The sequence below is a fragment of the Rhinopithecus bieti genome, unplaced genomic scaffold (genome assembly GCF_001698545.2).
Source record: "Rhinopithecus bieti isolate Rb0 unplaced genomic scaffold, ASM169854v2 scaffold_315, whole genome shotgun sequence".
Classification (NCBI taxonomy): domain Eukaryota; kingdom Metazoa; phylum Chordata; class Mammalia; order Primates; family Cercopithecidae; genus Rhinopithecus; species Rhinopithecus bieti.
Window position 1 is genome coordinate 3,968,347 of NW_016803481.1, and position 16,012 is coordinate 3,984,358.

Sequence of the window (16,012 nt, forward strand, 5' to 3'; positions counted from 1 at the left end):
GTAATAGAGACAGGGTTTTGCCATGTTGGCCAGGTTGGTCTCGAACTCCTGACCTCAAGTGATCCACCCTCCTTGGCCTCCTGAAGTGCTGAGATTACAGGTGTGAGCCACTGTGCCCAGCCTCTGTGTCTATCCTTATGCTCATAGCACATTGTCTTGATTACTGAAGCTTATGGCAATATATAAAGTCAGGTATTGTAAACCTTCAAACTTTATTCTTGTTTTTCAAAATAGTTTTGGCTATTCTAGTCTTTTCCATTTCCACATAAACTTTGGAATCAACTTGTCAATTTTTACAAAAAAGTCTGCTGACATTTTTATTGGATTTGCATTACATCATGTAGATTATCTTGGGGATAATTTACATCATGGCAATATTTAGTTTTAAAGTTTATGATATGGCATAACCCTCCAATTATTAGGTCCTTAATTTATCTCAGCAATGTTAACCCTCCAATTATTAGGTCCTTAATTTATCTCAGCAATGTTTTAAGATTTTCATTTTATAGGTTTTATACATATTTTGTACTATTTATTTTCAAGTGTTTCATGTTTTTTGAAGTGTACAATTTAGTGGCATTAAATATATTCACAATGTTGTGTAACCATTACCACTATGTATACCTCAAACTTTTATCTATGAATTTGCTATTCTAGATTCCTATTCCAAGTGGAGTAATACAGTATTTGTCCTTTTATGTTTGGCTTAATTCAGTAAGCATGAAGTTTTCGAGGCCCAATCCATCCATGTTATAGCATATATAAAATTTTGTCTTTTATAGTTAAATATGTGCCACTGTACAAACATACTGTAATGAATACTGTATTTTGTTTATCCATTCATCTGTTGATGGATACTTAACATTGTTTCCACTTTTTGGCTATTGTGATTAATGCTGCTGTGAACATTGCTGTGTAAATATCTGTTCAGGCCAGATGCAGTGGCTAATGCCTGTAATCCCAGCACTTTGGGAGGCTAAGGCAGGAGGATCACTTGAGGTTAGGAGTTCGAGACCAGCCTGGCCTACACAGTGAAACCCCATCTCTACTAAAAATACAAAAAGTAGCTGGGCATGATTGTGGGCACCTGTAATCCCAGTTACTCTGGAAGCTGATGTGGGAGAATCACTTGAAGCAGGGAGATGGAGGTTGCAGTGAGCCGAGATTGCACCACTGCACTCCAGCCTGGGCAACAGAACAAGACTTCATCTAAAAAAGAATCCTATATGTATATCATTTCTATCTCTATCTGCATCTCATCTATATCTATCTATCTATCTATATCTATATATCTGTTCAGGTCTCTGCTTTCAATTCTTTGGATATATACCTAGGAGTAGAATTTCTGGGTCATATGATAGTTTCATGTTTAACCTTTTGAGAAACTGCCCAGCTGTTTTCCACAGTGGCTGCACCATTTTTCATTCCTACCAGAAACATGTGAGGTTTCCAATATTATCTACACCTTCACCAACACTTACTATTTTCTGTTTTTTTCTTAAAATTTAAAAATTATAGCCACTCTAGTAGCTGTGAAATGTTATCTCATTGAGGTTTTGATTTGCATTTCTCTAATGCCCAATGATGTTGAGTATCAGTTCATGTGCTTATTGGTCATTTGCATATCTTCTTTGGAGAAATGTCTATATGAGTCCTTTGTCCATTTTGAATTGGGTTATTTTGTGGTTTTGTTGAGTTGTTTATATAGTCTGGAAATTAATACTATATTTGATAAAACATTTCCTCCCATTCAGTAGATTGTCTTTTTTGCTTTCTTGATAGTATCTTTTGATGCACAAAACTTTTTAACTTAATTGAAGTCCAGTTTATCTATTTTTTCTTTTGTTGCCTGTGCTTTTGGTGTCATATCTAAGAATCCACTGCGAAATTCAAGGTCATGATGATTTACTCTGTGTTTTCTTCTAAGAGGCTTATAGTTTTAACTCTTAATTTTAGGTCTGTGATTCATTCTGGATCGTTTTTTATGTGTGGTGTCAAGTAAGAATCCAATTTCCTTATTTTGCATACGGATATCTAGTTTTCCCAACACCCCTTGTTCAAAAGACTGTCCTACCCCATTAAATGGTTTGGACATCCTTGTTGAACATCAATGAACAGGGCTTATTTCTGGGCTGTTTCGTTCTGTTGGTCCATATGTCTGTTATATAGTTTTAATTACTGTAGCTTTGTAATAATTTTTGAACAGAAAATGTGAGCTTTCCAACTCTATCTTCTTTTTTAGGATTTTTTGACTATTTGAGACTTCTTGTAAATTGACTCTTTTAAATCATTAAGCCAACCTTGCATTCCTGAAAAAAATGTTATTTACTCATAACATATTCTTGTAATATATTGCTGGCCTTGTTTTCTTGTTTTTTTTTTTTTGCACATTTTATTGATGATTTTGCATCTAAGTTAATGACGGATAAGCTGTAGTTTCCTAGCGTTATGAAATCTTTGTCAGATTTTGGTATATGGTGATACTACCCTTATTGAATGATTAGGATATATCTGCTTCTCTTCTATTGCCTAGAAAAGCCTATGAAAGATTAGCATTATTTCTTCTGTAAATGTTTAACATAATTCACCTAGGAAGCCATGCAAGCCTGAAGTTTTCTTTGTAATTTTAAAATTTTGAATTCAATTTCTTTTATATATAGTGCTATACAGATACTCTATTTCCATTTGAAACAGTTTTGATAATTTTGTCTTTTAAGAAATTTGTTCAATTTTCTAAGTTGAATTTATTGTTATTATCCTTTCTATACTTTTAATTTTTGTATGTGATTTATCAACTTTATTGAGCTTATAAAAGAGAATCAGTTTTGCTTTTATTGATTTTTTTCTGTACTATTCTTCTGTTTCTATTTCATTGATTTCTGCTTTTTTATATTCTATTCCTTATACTTACTTTGGGTTGAATTTGTTCTTCTTTTCTAGCTTTTAAGGTGGAAGCTTAGACCATTGATCATATTCCTTTTTTTGCCTTTTAAATTAGCATTTAAAGTTTCAAAACTCCCTTGGAGCACTGCTTTAGATGCATACCACAAGTTTTGTGTCTTGTGATTTCATTTTCATTTAGTTTATTCACTGTGCTTTTGAGATTTAGAAGATATCTTCCTGTTACTGATTTTCATTTTCTTTTCTGTCATGGTTAGAGAATATATTCAGTATGGTTTTAATCTTTAAAATCTGTTGAGACTTATATTATAGCCCACATATGTTCTATCTTGGTGAATGTTTCAGGTGCACTTAAACAAAATGTATGTTCTTTTGTGGTTGGGTGAAATGTTGTATAAATGTAGATTGATTAAATTGCTTCATAGTGTTGTTCAAGTCTTTTATTTCCTCACTAATTTTCCATGAAGTTGCTCTATTAATGACTGAAGAAGAAATAATCAACTCTTTTCTCTAATTGTGGATTTCTTCTTTCAATCTTTTTTTTTTTTTTGCTTCATTTATTTTGAAATATCTCTTTAGTGCAAACACATTTAAGTTTTTTTTTTTACAACTGATTGATAAATAGTTCTCTTTATTAATATGAAGTTTCTCTTTTTCCTTCTAGTAATAGTCCTTGTTCTGAAATCTACCATTATTTTAGTGTAGCCATTCCAAGTTTCTTTTGTTTCATGCTTGTATGATATCTTCTTTATCCTTATGTGAAGGAGTATATTAATTTTTGAATGTTAAACTTCTTTATGTTCCTGGGATAAATCCTACTTGGTCATGAAGTATTATCCTTTTCTTATATTTCTGTCTTCTATTTGCTAGTGTCTAAAAAATCCTGGTCTGTAATTTTATTTTCTTGGAATGTATGTTATGCTTTTTTATATTCTATTCCTTATACTTACTTTGGGTTGAATTTGTTCTTCTTTTTCTAGCTTTTTAAGGTGGAAGCTTAGACCATTGATCATATTCCTTTTTTTGCCTTTTAAATTAGCATTTAAAGTTTCAAAACTCCCTTGGAGCACTGCTTTAGATGCATACCACAAGTTTTGTGTCTTGTGATTTCATTTTCATTTAGTTTATTCACTGTGCTTTTGAGATTTAGAAGATATCTTCCTGTTACTGATTTTCATTTTCTTTTCTGTCATGGTTAGAGAATATATTCAGTATGGTTTTAATCTTTAAAATCTGTTGAGACTTATATTATAGCCCACATATGTTCTATCTTGGTGAATGTTTCAGGTGCACTTAAACAAAAATGTATGTTCTTTTGTGGTTGGGTGAAATGTTGTATAAATGTAGATTGATTAAATTGCTTCATAGTGTTGTTCAAGTCTTTTATTTCCTCACTAATTTTTCCATGAAGTTGCTCTATTAATGACTGAAGAAGAAATAATCAACTCTTTTTCTCTAATTGTGGATTTCTTCTTTCAATCTTTTTTTTTTTTTTTGCTTCATTTATTTTGAAATATCTCTTTAGTGCAAACACATTTAAGTTTTTTTTTTTACAACTGATTGATAAATAGTTCTCTTTATTAATATGAAGTTTCTCTTTTCCTTCTAGTAATAGTCCTTGTTCTGAAATCTACCATTATTTTAGTGTAGCCATTCCAAGTTTCTTTTGTTTCATGCTTGTATGATATCTTCTTTATCCTTATGTGAAGGAGTATATTAATTTTGAATGTTAAACTTCTTTATGTTCCTGGGATAAATCCTACTTGGTCATGAAGTATTATCCTTTTCTTATATTTCTGTCTTCTATTTGCTAGTGTCTAAAAAATCCTGGTCTGTAATTTTATTTTCTTGGAATGTATGTTAGATATTAGCCTGTGGTTTTCTTTGCTTTCAATGACTTTTTTTTAGGTTTTAGTATCAGTGCTATGCTGGTTTCACCAAATGTATTGTGAAGTGTTCCCTTTGGCTGGAAAAGGTATTAAAACTAGTATTAATTGCTTGATTTTACCAAATTATCTGGGCCTAGAGTTTTCTTTGTAGAAATAATTTTCATCACAATTTCAATTTCAGTGATATCAGGCCATTCTTTCTATATCTTCTTGTGTCTGTTTTGGTGAGTCATATTTTTCAAGGAATTTGTCCATTTCATATAACTTGTCAAATTTGTTGTCATTTAGCCATTAATAATATTTTTTTATTATCACTTTATTATCTCTGAAATCTTATAGTGTCCTCTCTTTTTTCATTGCTGGTAGTAACTTGTGTCTTTTTTCTGATTTTCTTAATCAATCTTGATAGAGATTTATTAATCTTGTTGATATTTCAAATAACAAAATTTTGGCTTCCTTTTTTTCATTTCATTAATTTCTACTCTTTATTATTTCTGGATTTATACTTGTTGTATTTGTCTGTTCTCATGCTGCTAAGAAAGACATACCTGAGACTGACTGATTTATAAAGAAAAAGAGGTTCAATAGACTCACAGTTCCACATGTTTAGGGAGGCCTCACAATCATGGTGGAAGGCAAAGGAGGAGCAAAGTCACGTCTTACATGGTGGCAGGCAAATGAGTGTGTGCAGGCAAACTGAACTTTATAAAACCATTAAATCTCATGAGACTTATTCACTTTGAGAACAGCATAGGAAAGACCCACCCTGATGATTCAGTTACCTCCCACCAGGTCCCTACCACACGTGGGGATTATGGGAGCTACAATTCAAGATGAGATTTGGGTGGGAACACAGCCAAACCATATCACTTGTTTTGCATTTAATTTGTTCTAGCTTCTGAGGATGGAAACATAGCTCATTAATTTTAACTTTTCTTGTTTTCTAATATAAGTCTTTAAATTTCCCAGGAATCAGTGCTTTAGCTATATCTCACAAGTTTTTATATATGTTGTATTTTCATTATCATTTATGTTAAAAGTTTTTTTTTTTTTTTGATGATGGAGTCTCGCTCTCACCGAGCTGGAGTGCAGTGAGCCAGATCTCAGCTCCTGCAAGCTGCTCCGCCCCCAGGTTCACGCCATTCTCTGCCTCAGTCCTCCTGAGTAGCTGGGATTACCAGGCGGGCCCGCCCCTCGTCCTGCTATTTTATTTTTTTTGTCATCTTATGTATATCCGTAGAGACGGACATCAACGGGTTTCACCCGTGTTAGCCACGAGATAGGTCTAGATCTACACATAGACCTCGTGATCCGCCACCTTCTTGGAAACCTCCCCTAAGTGCTGGACATTACAAGGCTGAAAGGCCACAGCGCCTAGACCCTAGATTAAAGTTTCTCAAAACTCACATTTACATTAAATACTATAATAGGTCAATTGAGACTATGCGTTAACTTCCATACTCACTTAAACGAAGACATATCTCATTGTTATTTATTCCTAATTTAATTTCCATGTTGAGTCAACTAAGTCGTATTTCATGAATTTCAATCTTTTGAGAACTATTGACACTTATTTTATGGCCCGGTAAGTGTTTACATTCCACCATTGCACTTGACAAACAATATATATATACATCAAGTGGTTTATAAGGTATACGCTTCTATAAATGTCAATTAAGTCCAATTGGTTTGATAGTGCTGTTCAAATCTAAAATCCTTACTAAACTTTGTCCGCGCACTTCTGTTCTATTACTATAGAAGTGGTATTAAATCTCCCAACTATGGATTATGGATTGTCTGTTTCTTCCTTTGGTTCCTGTTAGATGTAGGCCTTATTTTAATTTTAAGATCTGATATAGCATGCATACATACTTAGGATATTTGTCTGGTCTATGAACAAGAACCACTCTTCAATCCAATATCTCGCAAATTGAACCTCAACCCTATCCAACTGACAATCATTGCTTGCTTTTTTTTTTTTTTTTTTTGAGACGAAAACAAAAGTCTCCGCTACTAGATAGCCCCTGGAGATGCAGTGGGCGGATATCTCAGACTCACATAGACAGCTCCGTAAACCTCCAAGAGAGTCTAACGCATTCTCCGTGCCTGCAGCACATCATCCGAGTAATAACTGGGACTAGCAAGGTCGCTCTTTCCCACATTCCTGCACCCATTGAATATGTTTTTCAAACCAAGTGGAGTACGGTGAGTTCACCCGCTTAATAGACTATAAATAATCTTTACCGCATATATCATCGTTAACCTAGGTAGTGAGTACTCGATATTCTCCTGACCCTCGTGAGGTCGTCCGGGCAACATACAAAAAGCTCGACTGGGATTACCAGTGTTGTCGACCCATCCAAGAAGAGCGCAGGACCCGAATTAAGACTATCATATCCTTGTCTTAAAGCCTACTTTATTTTGTAACAATATAGCCTCATCATCTTTTGCTTTCTGGGTACATGTTCCTTTTTCTCTATCTTTTTACTTTTAATTTGCTGTATGGTGACCTCATGGAGGGCAGGATTAACTTCGCCCCTCAAAATAGGTTTGGATGTCAAGACTGATGATGCCATTCATATCAAGAGGGTATGAAAAAATTTATTACTCACATAATGGGACTTTTTCAGGAGAGCAGGGTAGGTACAAAGGGGTCAAGAATGGCTTGAGCCAAGAGGGTGAATGGGACAAGCGAATTTGGTTTATGTTGTGGCTGGGGGTGGGCCAATATAGAAGACTTGTGTGGTTTGAACTTTCAGTATCAAGGGGACAAAGGAGAGCCTGTGGGCTTTCTTACTGGTTTGCCTGTATGTGGGACAAAAGGGGCAAGGGTGGGGCTTGTAGGCAGTTGGCAGTCAAACATCAAGAATGGAGTCAAGGCTGAGTGTGGTGGCTCACACCTGTAATCCCAGCACTTTGAGAGGCTGAGATGGGCGGATAAGTTGAGCCAAGGATTTTGAGACCAGCCTGGGCAACATGGCGAAGCTCCATCTCTAGAAAAAAATACAAAAATTAGCCAGGCATGGTGGTGTGCACCTGTAGTCCCAGCTACTCAGGAGGCTGAGGTGGGAGGATTGATTGAGCCTAGGAGGTCAAGGCTGCAGTGAGACGTATGTGACCATGACACTGCACTCCAACCTGGGTAAGAGAGTGAGACCATGTCTCCAAACACACACACACACGGAGTAAAGACAGTTTATTGCAGGATCTAAGCATTTATATTTAAAACTTGTCTCTTGTAAAGAGTTTATAGTTGAGTTTTGATTTTAAAAAATTTTGTCTGGCAATCTCTGCCTTTTAATACATTGTTTATTTACAGTTAATAGAATTATTGATATGGTTGGATTGAAGTTTACCAACTTGCTATTTCTTTTTTTTTAAATCTATTATTGCTTCTTTTATTCTTCCCTTTCTGTCTGCTTTAGGTAAATCAAATTTTGTTTAGCATTCCATTTTACTTACTTGAATAGGTTTTGTTGTATTTCTTTGTATTTTTTTTTTTAGTGTTTACTCTAAGGATTAAACTATGCATCATTATTTATTGCAGTCTACTTAGAGCTACTATAATTCTCTTTAAAACTCTGTGGGCTTGCTATGAATTTATTAGGGATGAGATTCACATTGTTATACGGAAAGTGGATAATCCCCAAATTTCCTTCAATGATTAAAGAATTCCACCCCCCGCCTCTCTTTTGTAGAGAGGGAATCTTGAGCTATATTTCTCAGTTTCAAACTCCTGGCTTTGAGTGATCTTCTTACCTTGGCCCTGCAAGGTGCTGGGATTATAGTTGTGAGCCGCTGTGCTGAGCCAAGATAAGCCCTTCTCTATCATGAGATTTTTGGAAGGCTGTTGAGGGTCAAAACCCTTACAATTCTTAGAACCTCTGTTGTCAGAGAAGAGGCTCTCTGTGACATGCTAAAATCCTTAAAGGGCTTTTGGTCCAACTGAACAGTTCTTGGAGGTGCCTGTTAAAATCTTTCTGAGGTCTAAACAGACCTCAGAAATCACCGTATAATCCCACAGTAGATTTGGTCTTTGCTCTGAGGGCATTTTTAGATTTGAGAATTTTGGGAAGATTGGGAATAAGAAACAGATATTTTTAACCCAAGAATTTCCGGCTACTTGATATTTTCTATAAACTTTAAAATGGAATAATTTATTTTTTGGCTCATGTTTCTTCTTTTCCACGTTGCTATCTGGAGCTAGAGAATCCAGATAGTACCTTCAAAACTCTTATTTGGAGTTCTCCTTAGATAAATCAGCCAGATTACTAGGTACAATTTATAATTTTACACATGATCGCCGACAACATTTTGCAAAATATTCTACCAATATGTAACAAAGCCTCCTTTCTTCAATTTTCGATAATATCTCCTTCACTTTTCCTTAAGCTCATACTGACAGTTCCTCAAGGAATTTGGCTTGTGCTAACAGTTGTTTTAAAGCCTTTCACACTTTCATCATTAACACTTTATATTTTTGAGACAGGGCCTCGCTGTGTTGCCCATCTAGAGTGCAGTGGGATGTCCATAGCTCCCTGCAACCTCCAACCCCTGGGCTCAAGCAGTCTTCCAATCTTAACCTCCCAAGCACCTAGGACTACAAGCATGCACCATCACACCCAGCTAATTTTTTTGTTTTAATTTTTTATAGACGTGGTGTCTCACTGTTTTGCCTGGGCTGGTCTCAAACTCTTGACCTCAAGCGATCTTCCCAGCTTGGCCTCCCAAAGTAGTGGGATTAACACTCTTGAAAAGGTTATTCCAACTTCTCTACCCACTTCCTGGTTCCAAGGTCATTCCCACATGTTTTAGGTTTTTCGTTGTTGTTGTTGTTTTTGCTTTTGTTGTCACAAAGAACCCCACTCTCTGTTCCAGCCTGTATGGTTGCATACATAACAAATTAACCCAACATTTAGTAGCCTAAGCAACCATTCCTTATGCTTATAAATTCTGTGGGTCAGGAACTTGGACAGAACACAGTAGAGACAGCTTGTTCTTGCTTTTGTTATTAGGGACTCAGCTGAAAGACTTCAAAGCTGGGGCCTGGAAACATCCAAAAGATTGTTCATTCAAATGGCTTGCAGTACATGCTGGCTTTTGGCTAAAATGTTAACTGAGGCTGTTAGCTGGAGTCTTTACATGTGTGCTCTCCAAGTGGCCTGGGTTTCTTTACAGCATGGTTTCAAGGGCTTAAGAATAAGCATCCTGAAGAGACAGCGAGAGAGAACCAGGTGAAATTTCTATTGCACTTTATGATCCAGCTGTGATTGGTTTGCAGCAAGTCTTTTGCCACATTCTACTCATTGAGGAAATCGTAAAGGGCAAATCACAAGGGTTTCATCATAATTAGACTCCAACTTTTGAAGGAAGTACAATCTGTTTCACCTATCCTTTTTGCTATTGTTGTTGAGTATTTTACATCTACATATATTATAAACCCCACACAGTACTATGCTATTATTTTTGCTTTAAAGAGTTAATTATCAGAAATCTAGCTAGAGCAACCAGACAAGAGGAAGAAATAAAGAGCATCCAAATTGGAAAGGAAGAAGTCAAATTATCCTTGTTTTCAGATGATATAACCTTATATTTGGAAAAACCTAAAGACTCCAACAAAATACTATTGGAACTGATAAACAAATGCAGTAAAGAATACAACATCAACATATAAAAATCAGTAGCATTTCTGTGTGCCAACAGCAAACAATTTGAAAAAAAAAAATCAGACTCTTACTAGGTGTTTGGGGATCTAAATTAGGATCTTCTTTTTTGGACAAGACCATTTAAAAATCCTTTTGATGGCAATGAAACAGAAGGTACTAGACACTGGAGACTTGCCTTTTATTCCTGTTGTATACCATGTCAGATACGAGCTACATTTCTTCTGGTTCTTTGTTTGTGAGTAGTAGTCTACCCTCATTCAAATAGTTTCTGAGCCCTACAACAGGTAGGAAACATTGATTTTGTGATTGGGAAAGCGGGTGAAGGGTTTTATCCCAAATCTTGACCTTTATATGTATGATAGGTGACTGTTCTGAGATCAGGAGAGATCTTGAAATTTTTTTTCATTTCACTTATGGCAAAAATTAAGGGCCTATTTATTAACCTAATTATGATCTCCTTTAATCTTATTTGAAATGCTGATAAAAACTTTTCCTCCAATCTCTCATATATAACTATATGTATATACCCAGTAATGTTTTATTCATTCTATCACACTTCCTTCTTTTCTTTCCTTCCTTCCTTCCTTCCTTCCTTCCTTCCTTCCTTTCCTTCTTTCTTTTATCTCTTTTCTTTTCTGTTTCCTTCCTTCCTTCCCTCCCTCCCTCCTTCCTTCCCTCCCTCCCTCCTTCCTTCCCTCCCTCTCTCCTTCCTTCCTTCCTTCCCTCCTTCCTTCCTTCTCTCCTTCCTTCCTTCCTTCTTTTTCTTTCTCTTTCTCTGTCTTTCCTTTCTCTCTTTCTGCTTTCTTTCCTTCCTTCCTTCCTTCTTTCTCTTTCTCTTTCTTTTCTTTCTCTCTTTCTCTCTCTCTTTCTTTCCTTCCTTCCATCTATCTATCTATCTATCTATCTATCTATCTATCTATCTAGAAAGGGCCCAAGGCCATCTTGGCTTTCTGGTTTAAGAATGAGCATAATAACTTAGTTACTGATTTCCTTATCTTCCTTCCTTCTCCCCCAAGAATTTGGGTTTCAAGATCTCAGTCCAAAAGCCCCGGAGAACATGGACCTGGCTTTCTTATTATTTCCCACTTCACATCACATCACCATAAATATATTTCTGCATCACTGTTAACAAAGTGAGTTGGTTTCTTGAAAATAATTATGTTCCTTTAAATAAAGAATGTGAAACAATAAATAGAGATATGGTGAACAAAAGACAACATTCAAAGTCTTATATCAATTTTGTTTGATTCTCATGAGAAGAAAAGATGCTTCTGTTTTGGAGTTAAGGTTGGGGGAGGATCATACTCTATGTGGAGGTAATTTTCCTGAGGGTCTCCCCAATTCCAGGTTATCAAAATCCTTTCTTAAACATTATTTGAAGTGACCATATAGAATATCTATAGATGCACTAGAATTTATTTAATTCATCCATTAATAATGAACATTTAAGTAGCTTGCTTTTGTTTGTTTAGTTTGGTTTTATATATATTGCTTAGATGAACATCTTCTGGCAAGGGAGTCAGGAAAATGTAGTTTCCAACATTCTAATCTCTGGTCTACAGGAGGCACCGTGGGAGGTGGGAGACCATGCTGGGCAGTTAGACCTCAGTGTTTCCACCCCTGTACATCCCCTTTGCCTGATTATCTGTTCTAGGCATGGAAGGCTTTGATCCTTTGATTATGGTCATTCTACCTTTGTGGTAATTGTAAATATATTTCCCAGTTTGCAACTCGCCTTTGAGAGTTTTGACAAATCAAATGATGAATTTTTTTTTCACCATTTGACAAAATGAAATTGGGATTTCTTTTTACTTGCTTTTATGCTTAGAAAGTTCTTCCTCGTTCAGAAATAAGGTATTCTCTCTCTGTCTCTTTCCATATATATATATGTCTGTCTCTCTCTGTCTCTCTGTCTCTTTAGTTTTTAGAGGAGTTTTAGGTTCATAGCAAAATTAAGTGGAGGGTACAGACGTTTCTCATATACTCCTCTACCCCACATGGGTACGGCCTCCCCTACTGTCAGTATCTCCCACCAGAGTAATACATTTGTTATAATGAATGAACAATTAATTGACACATCATTGTTACCCAAAGTCCATAGCTTACATTAGGGTTCACTCTTGGTGTTGTACATTCTATAGATTGAGGAAAATGTATAATGACTTACATTCACCATTATAGCAGCATACAGAGTAATTTCGGTGCCCTTAAATTCCTCTGTGCTCTACTTGTTCATCCCTCCCTTCCCCGTAACCCCTGGCAACTGCTAATCTTTTTACTGTCTCCTTAATTTTGCCTTTTGCAGAATGTCATATAGTTGGAATCATACAGCATGTAGCCTTTTCACATTGGCTTCTGCTGCTTAGTGATCTGCATTTAAGTTTCCTCCATGTTTTTCCATTTACCTACTGAAGGACATCTTGGTTGCTTATAGGATTTGCAATTACAAATAAACATACATGTGTGAGTTTTTGTGTGAACATATGGTTTCAAGTAATTTTGGTAAAAGTCAAGGTGTGCAATTGCTGGATCATATGGTAAGAGTATGTCTAGTTTTTTAAGAAACTGCCAAACTTTTCCAAAGTGGCTGTAGCATTTTGCATTCTCACCAGCAATGGATGAGAGTTCTGGTTGCTCTACATCCTTGTCAGCATTTGGTGGTGTCAGTGTCTGGGATTTTGGTCATTGTAGTGGTGTAGGTGTAGGTGTGTAGTGGTGACTCACTATTGTTTTAATTTACATTTTTCTAATGACACATGTAAAAGGCAAATAAATCTTTGGGCCCCCAAATCGCTTAGCTCAAGGGAAAAGTCAAGCTGGGAACTGCTTACAGCAAACCTGCCTCCCATTCTATTCAGTCATCCCTCTGCTCACTGAGATAAATGCATATCTGATTGCCTCCTTTGGAGAGGCTAATCAGAAACTCAAAAAAATACAACTGTTTGTCTCTTATTTACCTATGACCTGGAAGCCCTCTCCCTGCTTCAAGTTGTCCCATCTTTACTTTGAGTTGTCCTGCTTTTCTGGACCAAACCAATGTTCATCTTACAAGTGTTGACTGATGTGTCATGTCTCCCTGAAATGTATAAAATCAAACTGTGGTCTGACCACCTTGGGCACAAGTTGTCAGGACCTCCTGATGTTGTGTCATGGGTATGCATCCTCAACCTTGGCAAAATAGACCTTCAAAGTTAACTGAGACCTGTCTCAGATATTTGGGGTTCACACACATAGTGTTGCACATCTTTGTATATGCTTACTTGCCTCTGTATTTCTTCTTTGATGAGGTGTTTGTTCAAGTCGTTTGCTCATTTTTAAATCAGGTTATTTATTTTCTTATTTTTGGGTCTTGAGAGTTCTTTGAACGTTTTGGGTAAGTCCTTGATCAGATGTGTCTTTTGTAAATATTTCTCTCAGTCTGTGGCTTGTCTTCTCATTCTCTACACATTGTTTTTCATAGAGCAGATGTTTTTAATTTTAATGAAATCCAGCTTCTCAATTTTTTTCTTTCATAAATAATGACTTTAGTATTGTATCTAAAAGTCATTGCCATACTTTTGGAGTTGAGGTTGGGGGAAGGTCATCTAGGTTTTCTCCCATGTTATCTTCTAGGAGTCTTATAGTTTTGCATTTTACATTTAGGTCTACGATCCACTTTGAGTTATTTTTTGTGAAGGGTGTAAGGTCTGTGTCTAGATTAACTTTTTGCGTGTGTGTGTGTGTGTGTCTGTTGATGTCTAGTCATTCTAGCCCTGTTTGTTGAAGACACTATCTTTGCTCCATTACGTTACCTTTGCTGCTTTGTCAAAAATCAGTTGACTACTATTTATGTGGGTCTATTTCTGAGCTTTCTATTCTGTTCCTTTGACCTGTTTGTCTGTTTTCTCACCAATACCACACTATCTTGGTTACCATAGCTTTATACTAAGTCTTGAAGTTGGGTAGTGTTTGTCAGTTGTCTGACTTTGTTTTCTCCTTCAATATTGTGTTGGCTGTTCTGGGATTTTTGCCTCTCCATATAAACCTTACATTCAGTTTGTTGATAGCCACAAAATAACTTATTTGGTTTTAGATTGGGAATACATTGAATCTACAGATCAAGCTGGGAAGAACTGATACCTTGACAATATTGAGTCTTCTTATTCATATACGTGGACTATCTGGATTTATTTATTTATTTATTGAGATGAACTCTTCAGCTCACTTTTTTTCTCTCTTTCTTTCTCTTTCCTTCCAAAACATTTAACTCTTTAATCTTTCCAGAATTGATTCTGGTTTATGATATAAGAGAAAAGGTTATATGAGTTTTTATTTTTGTTAACCAAACAATATCTTAGCAACTTTTATTGAATAATTCAAATCCTTAAAAGATGAACTTTTTTCAAAGAGCAGATTCTGAGTTTCTGGTTCATGGCTCTTGACAACTGGTATTCTCAGGTTAAACAGAGTGTTCAAAGATTAGTTTCAATTTTTCAAAAGACCTATCAGAAAACAGTGCATCCATTAAAAAAGTTTATTCATGATAAAACTCAAAGGAATCACTACTTTTTTTTGCTTTTGATTAGAATGTGATCAACTCAATTCCTTGTAATCAAATATTTATTGAACACCTGCTATGTAACACGTTCTATGCAAAGTCCTGGATTCTTCATGGCAGTAACATTGGATAGCTCTTGGAAAAATAGAGAATAAGCAACAATTGAAGTTTTATGAGTAACTTCTTTCAAGACACAAGGTCTATGGAGGAAAAGTAATAAAATGAGAGAACATTATGAGGTTTCTTGAAATCATGGACTATTGAAGCAGTGTAGGGTCAATAAAGCAGTCTCCTTGTCTGAGGTGTTAACTGAGCTCTTTGTCTCATGACCAAGAAAATTAAGGAGCATGGACACCAAGAGTGAGGTTGGAGTGAAATTTTAATAAACAAAAAAGGAAAGATCTCTGCAGTGGACAGGGGGCCTGAGAGGGTTGTCAGCTATGAGGTTGAGTCTGGGATTTTTATGGACTGGAAGGGAAGGAGTGTGCTGACTGGTCTGCAAGCCATCTTGGAGAAAGCACCACTCAGAAAGAGGTATGATAGTGTAAAGAACCAACTGGAGGCAGAGGTGAAGTCTTGACCCAGGACCTTGGCCCAGGACCAATTGGGCTGAAGTGATGATTCACCCTATGTAAATGAAAACGTAGCCCCAGACAATTACAAAAAGGTAGGCATATGTAAAATAGGTGAAGAGTAAGAGAACAGTACGTGAAAAGTAAGAGACTAAGATGTGCCGAAGAGAGAGAAATGTGTCCAAAAAAGAATGGAATTTGTTCATTTGGGTTCACAGAGTAAGCATTTCCATTCAAGGATGGATGTGGGCTCTTTCTTTCTTTTTTTTTTTTGAGATGGAGTTTTGCTCTTGTTGCCCAGGCTAGAGTGCAATGGCATGATGTTGACTCACTGTAACTTCCACCTCCCAGGTTCAAGCTATTCTCCTGCCTCAGCCCCCTGAGTAGCTGGGATTACAAGCACCTACCACCACGCCTAGCTAATTTTTGTATTTTTAGTAAAGATGG